Below are 7,029 nucleotides of genomic sequence, written 5' to 3'. Positions count from 1 at the left end.
TTCACACTTGTAACCGTTGCAGCATCCCCTTGGTCACCTGATCAAAATCCGGATGCTTGTCAATCGACTAATATTTATGACGGCTGCAGTGTCCCGGGGGTCAGGGGATCTGCTTTCGCGACCTTCTGACAAGAGGGGAAAGCCGGATTCCTCTAACGACGGTGTGACTAACTGAACAACTGCAGTGATTCTCTTTAACATCTGCGGCAAGGAAGGTTGTAAAATGGGGGCAAAGCTCACTCAACAACTGTCTCGCTTAGCAACAAATGTCTGCGGTTTGTAAGTCGAGGACTAATGTACAGAGGATGGATAGGAACTGCAAGCAGCAGAAATCGAGGTAGCCAGTTCCTCCTGCAGTGCTGTCAACCTCCTTGATCAGTGTCCTGTCTTGCTTAGCAACAGACGTCTGCTGTTCAGTGTCAGTCGTAAGTTGAGGACTAACGTATGAGGACGGATAGCAACTGCAAGCATCAGAAATCGAGATGCCAGCTCCTCCTGCAGTGTTGTCAACCTCCTTGACCAGTGTCCTTTCTGGCCAGCACAGATGCCAAGCTGGCCGGGAAAAAAAAAACGTTGGGTGAAGCGGTTTGAGATGGTGGTTTTCTTCAGCTGCCGATTAAGCAGGAAGCAGTTGGCAAAAGTGGAGACGTTTCCAGCCAGCTGAGCAAGGAAAATTCTCTGCCTGAATCAGCACAAAATTGGAATTGTATTTTGGAAGCCTCTGAGAAATTACGGTGACGGGAAAGAGCTCGCCGGAGACAACCAAGAAACTTTCTACAGAGAGGAAGATAAAAGAGGAATATGGTATAGTCCAGCGATGGCACACATAAGGTACTTCTGGGTTCCAGCACACCCAGGCGTGCTGGCAAGGAAGTCTTCCGGTTACTGCCACGCATGAGAATGCACCGATCAGCTGACTGGCGCGCATGCTCACACCAGAAAACGGAAGGCCAGCACTTCTGGTTTCCAGCTGTGCCGCACGCTCAAAGGCCAGCTGATCGGCACGTGCACATGCGTGACAGAAACCCGAAAGAGGAACGGACGCCACCGCACATGCCAGGCAACATGGCTCCGTGTGCAACTTCGGGCATGGGTGCCCATAGGTTCGCCATCACGGCGGTATAGTTTCTCCGACTTCACCAACAAAGTCCCTTCCAATCCTGTTATTCTCTCTCTCTATATATATACCGTATTTTTTGGAGTATAAGACACACTTCCCCCCCCCCAAAAAGAGGGTGGAAATGTTGGTGCGTCTTATACACCGAATACAGCCATTTTTGGCCTCCCGAAGCCCCGTCCCGCACGTCCCGTTTTTGCAAAAAATGGGCATGTTTTTCACGAAAACAGGATGCGCAGAGGGTTTGGGAGGCCTGCAGAGTGCTCCTGGGGCCCGGGGAGGGCAAAATCTTTTTTTTTTCTTGCTTACCTCTTCAAAATCCTGGTGTGTCTTATACACCGGTGCGTCTTATAGTCCGAAAAATACGGTATATACATTGTTATTCTGAACCAACACTGGAGGCGTACTCTTGCGTTGCATCAAAAGAGGGATAATTTCAACATCAGGTAACCCACCGGTGAGGCCACACTTGGAATCGTGTGCCTAGTTCCAGTCTCCATGATGCACAAAAGATGCTAGGATCTTAGAAAGTGTGCAGAGAACAGCAACAAAGATAATAAAGGGTCTGGAGCAGTGGTGAGTTTCTACCAGTAGTGGCGGCGGTGGGAGGCTCCGTCCATTCGCCCGGACGTCATGACGGACGCAGAAGTGCCACGTGCAAACAAAGCAAGCACTCACAGTTCCGAACCAGTAACAAAGGTAAGTGGTCTGGACGCTAAATAATATGATAGTTAAGTAAACTAAGTTTGTCTAACCAAGAGAAGAATTGGGGAAAAATTAAGAAGCAATGGGTGGAAACTAATCAAGGAGAGAAGCAATTTAGGACTAAGGAGAAATTTCTTAGAAGTTGTAAATGCTCCAACACTGGAAGCGTTTAAGAAGAGATTGGACAACCATTTGTCTGAAGTGGTGTAGGGTTACCTGCCTAAGCAGGGGGTTGGACTAGAAGACCTCCGAGGTCCCTTCCAAACCCTATTATCCTATGATTCTTTCATATAAACTTTGCATTCTAAATCCAGCCGTTGGACAATTATTTCCTTGGTCATTTGGCCTTAATATTGGCTCTTCGGCTTTCCAAGGACTCCATCTTGTGGAGATACCCGATTATCCTACTATTTTTCTTCTGCTGCTTGGAAGCTTTTAAATGAATGCACATATTAATTTAAATAGACGGTGGAAGAATGACGTACACACGCAATATTAGTTATGGATTGTTAAAGCATATTGTACGTATGTACTCTTTATATATTTAAATTGTATATTGTTAAAGAGTGCATGACAGACTTAACATTTAAACTGTGTATTGTTAAGGTAATGCACACTATTTAAAATATTTTTGAAATTCTGCGATTGTTAAAGTATGTACTATACCTATTTTTTAAATATTATTCAAACTCAATATTGTTAAGATATGTAATATGCACACTATTTAAAGATTGCTCAAATGCCATATCGTTAAAAGTATTTATTTATTATTTATCAAAATTATATAGCTGCCTATCTCGTAAAGATCCTCTCTGGGCAATGTACAAATATTAACAAATATGACCTACACGCACCTACCGCATATAAAAATACACATTTTTTAAAATTGTTTTTCTGGCGCGCATCTCCCCTTGTTCACTCTTCTACCTGTTTGCACAAAATGTTAGGTATTATTTGTTCTCCTGAGTTTGATGGGTTGCCTTGGAGATACATAAATCTCTGGAGAACATGGCATTCATAGTAACGGGCTGGGAGAAGGTGCGTAGTATGAACTAATTCCGAGCGTCAAGATGAAGGATCCGGTCCCCCGTTTCCAGGATCCGCTGTTTGCGCAAAGCAAGATTCTTGCATCACGGACGGTGTGTACATGTAGAAAAGAAAATCCAGGCTGGGGTTATTAAACCATAGTTTATTGGCTAAACTATGTTTGAATGCAGAAAGCTGGAGTCATTAACCTTCCCCCCCCCCTCTTTTATATCAAGCAATTCTGTAATCAAAAATTCATTTGGCCCATTCTAGTCAGTTCCATTACGGCTGGTCAATTTCAGGAGAGGAATACTCTCCTTCATTCTAAGGATCGGTATCTTCCGTATTTTCCCTCCCTTCTTTTCTTCCTTTTCTTTTTCCTTTCCTTCCTTCTTTCTTTCCTTCCCATTTTTCTACATTTTTTCCTTCATTCTCTCTTCCTTGCCTTCCTACCTTCCTTTCTCATTTTCCTTCCTCTCTAATTCTTGGTCTTCTTTCCTTCCTTCCTTCCTTTTCCCTTCCTCCCTTCTTTCCTTCTCACCATCCTTCTGTCCCTTTCTCATTTTTTCCTTCCTTCCTTCTTTCTCTCTCTTTCCTTTCTTTCTTTCCCTCCCTTCTAATTTTTCCTTTTCCTTTTTCCTTCCTTTCTCTTCCTCTCCTTCCTCATTTACCTCCCTCCCTCCTTTCCTCTTCCCTCCCTCTTTTCCCTCCTTTCTTTTTCCCTTCCTTTCTCATTTACATCTTCTTTCCTTATCTTCCTTCCTGACCTTCCTTCCTCCTCTTCTTCTCCTCCCTCCTTTCCTCCGTTCTCTTTTTTCTCTTCTTTTACCCTCCCTTCTCATTTTCATCTTTTTTCCTTCTTCTTTCCTTTCTCTCTTCCTGACCTTCCTTCCTTCTCTTCTTCTCTTCCCTCCTCCCCTTTCTCTTTTTTCCCCCTTCCTTCTTTCTCATTTTCATATTTTTTCATCTTCTTTCCTTCTCCCTTCCCGACCTTCCTTCCTTCTCTTCTTCTCCTCCCTCCTCCCTCCTTTTTTCCCTTCCTTTCTTCTCATTTTCAACTTTTTTCTTATCTTCTTTCCTTTCTCTCTTCCTGACCTTCCTTCCTTCTCTTCTTCTCTTCCCTCCTCCCCTTTCTCTTTTTTCCCCCTTCCTTCTTTCTCATTTTCATATTTTTTCATCTTCTTTCCTTCTCCCTTCCCGACCTTCCTTCCTTCTCTTCTTCTCCTCCCTCCTCCCTCCTTTTTTCCCTTCCTTTCTTCTCATTTTCAACTTTTTTCTTATCTTCTTTCCTTTCTCTCTTCCTGACCTTCCTTCCTTCTCTTCTTCTCTTCCCTCCTCCCCTTTCTCTTTTTTCCCCCTTCCTTCTTTCTCATTTTCATATTTTTTCATCTTCTTTCCTTCTCCGTTCCCGACCTTCCTTCCTTCTCTTCTTCTCCTCCCTCCTCCCTCCTTTTTCCCTTTTTCCCTTCCTTTCTTCTCATTTTCAACTTTTTTCCTTATCTTCTTTCCTTCTTCCTTCCTGACCTTCCTTCCTTCCCTCCTTTTTCCCTTCCTTCTTTCTCATTTTCATCTTTTTTCCTTCCTTTCTTCTCATTTTCAACTTTTTTCCTTATCTTCTTTCCTTCTTCCTTCCTGACCTTCCTTCCTTCCTTCCTTTTCCCCTTCCTGACCTTCCTTCCTTCCTTCCTTCCTTCTCTTCTCCTCCTCCCTTCCTTCTTTCCCTCCCCACCTTCCCCCTTGCTCTCCCCGGCGGGCCCTGCAGGCGCCGCTGTCCCCTTCCGCCGGCCCGTCCGCGTCGGGCTGAGCTGCTCACTCCAGCCCGGGGTCTGGTAGGCCTTGCTGAGGAGGCGGAGGCGGAGGAGGAGGGAGGCGGCGGCGAGCGGCGAGAGGCGGAGGGCCAGTCGAGGAGACGCCGAAGAGGCAGCAGCAGCAGCACAAGCCGCGCCGAGCTCCGCTGCCGCCGCGCCATCCGCCGCCATCCGCCGCCCCCAGGCGCCCCGCCCGCCCGACCCCCGGCTCCCCACAAGCACCGGGCTCCCCACAAGCACCACAGGTGGGCATCGGGGGGCGGCCGCGGCGCTGGGGGGCTCCGCCGGGGGACGGAGGAGAGGCGGCCGGTCGTAAGATGGAGGCCTGCCTCTCTCTGGCCTCCCTCCCAGCCCCAGTGCAAAAGCAAAGCATCCTCGCCTCAGCTTTTGCACCCCCCCCCCTCTCCCCATTGCAAAAAAAATCGGGGGTGCCCTGCAAAGGGGAGGGGGGTGCATTTCAGAGAGGGGGGGGCTTTGCTTTGCTTTTTATTTTTATTTTTTTGCAAGGACGTTGCATGGGAGGGGGCGCTCCCCCTTTCTCACCGACCCACCCCCCCGTTTTCCAACTCTTTATTTTGAGTGCTTATGATGATGATGATGATTATTATTATTATTATTTTGCAACAGACCCTCCCTCTTTAAATCTGGGGAGGGGGGACTCTTTGGAGGTCGTCCTGGGCTGGCAAGGCCTGTCTGGAAACCCCCCCCACCCCTATTTTTTTTTTAATGTATTTTTTTTTCTCTCCTGGCTGCCTCCCCCTCCCATCCACCCCCCCCCAGACCCCTCCCTCTTATTTATTTATTTTTATGCCACCCGTCTTGCAAACAACTCTTTGAAAACAACAACAGCGGCATTTTAATCCTGGCTTAATGGCATTTTTTATTTCTCTCTCCCCCTCCTCTTTTTTTGGGGGAGGGGGGTTTTTCCCCCCCTTTTCCTGGATCTGAACCAAACTGGCCTCTTGAGGGTGTCGTCCCCCAGCTCAAACCACCCCCCCCTCCCCTTGTCTCTGTGTGTGTGTGGTTGTGTTGCCATTTTGTGCTGCTGTTGCTGCTTTTCTCCAACCAGGGGTTAGCTTTTCCATTGTTTTGGTTGCGGGTGTCGCTTAGCTAACCAGGCCTGGGCGATGCTTGACCCCCTCCCCACAATCATCCATGCCCCCCACCCACCCACCTTTTTGGGGTGCTGAAGGGGCTACCGAAACTGCCCGCTGGGCATCAAGCAAACACCATTCTGGATTTATTTATTTTTTTCTCCCCCTGGTTGCATTTTGCCCAAAAAAAAGCATCCTCAAAATCCGACGGGCATCTCTCCCATTTTTCACTACGACACACCTGGCGTTTCCAAGCAGAGCAATGCAATGGCTTCCGTCTCCTTTTTTTTTTTTCCTTTCATGCGCTAGAGAAAAAAAAATGTTTTTTTAAAAAAGGTGATGCTTATTATTTGGGGCGGGGGGTCGAAATTTGCATTTCTGTGGGGGGTTTTAGCTTGCAATTTTTGGGGGGTGGCGTTGATGGAAAAAAAGGGGGCGCCTGGATTGGAGACAGGGCGATTAACATGAAAGCATGTTTCGATGTGCGCACCTCTCTTTGGGATCCGGTTCGGTGGCTTTGTGTGTTACCTGCTTTAAACACACACACCAAAAAAAAAATAAAAAATCTTCTTTTACCTGGATTTTGGATGTTGGGGGTTATCAGGACATCTACCCTAGCTTGTTTTTTTTTTTTTAAATTTAAATTGGGGGTGTCCCAGCAGGAATCCAAAACTGGTGACACAGAGAGCGATGTTTGGGAGGAAGTTGAAATTCAAAAGTTACGTTCAGGATTTCCTGCCTGGAGCAAAACTGCGTGCAAATGTTGTGATAGGGTTTGTGGGATATTTCATTATTATTTTTGTGGCCCGTAGATCCTGTCTCTCCTCCCCGACCCCCTACAGGTTTTGTGGATCTAGTAGATTAAAAAAACCAAGGCCCAGCTTGGCCCTTGTGTGGGCAAACACAGATCCACATTTATTTTGTTACTTTTTTCCCCCTTTGTTTATTTGCAATCTCTCCCTGAAAGAAGCAATAAACTAAGAATTGTAGCAACATAGATTTATGTTTATATTTGCTAAGTGCAACTCTCCCCGGATTAATCTCCCTGTTGCAACATGTTGGATCCTTTGTGGTTCCCCAAAGTTTTAAGGGTTTCATATTTGTAGCAAATCTCTTGAGAGGCCAAGAGTCCGTGTGCGAGCGCATTTTTGCACCGTGTTTTTAAATTGTCTGGCCTTTCTACGAGGCCTGCTGATATTTTTTCCCCCAGCTTGCAGTTTCTAATTTGTGTTGTCTCCTGATTTTTTGTTTATTTAAAAAAAAAAAAAGTTTTACCATG

At 46.4% G+C, this 7,029-nt stretch overlaps 1 protein-coding gene across 6 annotated transcripts in view; it reads left to right on the top strand.

Moving 5' to 3' along the window:
• Positions 1-4,587: 4,587 nt before the first annotated feature.
• PRRC2B (proline rich coiled-coil 2B) overlaps positions 4,588-7,029 on the top strand; it is a 45,177-nt gene continuing 42,735 nt past the window's right edge. For 3 of the 6 annotated variants that reach the window (XM_060683910.2, XM_060683907.2, XM_060683905.2), the window contains exon 1: positions 4,588-4,901. The gene's annotated coding sequence lies outside the window, so the exon portion shown is untranslated. The remainder of the gene's footprint in view (positions 4,902-7,029) is intronic. The other 3 variants (XM_087879578.1, XM_060683909.2, XM_060683906.2) reach the window with 1 other exon arrangement.

The sequence above is a fragment of the Pantherophis guttatus genome, chromosome 16 (assembly GCF_059756535.1).
Source record: "Pantherophis guttatus breed Tessera chromosome 16, ASM5975653v1, whole genome shotgun sequence".
Taxonomy (NCBI): domain Eukaryota; kingdom Metazoa; phylum Chordata; class Lepidosauria; order Squamata; family Colubridae; genus Pantherophis; species Pantherophis guttatus.
The sequence above is the reverse complement of the archived record's forward strand: the minus strand, read 5'-3'. Positions and strand labels throughout refer to the sequence as shown.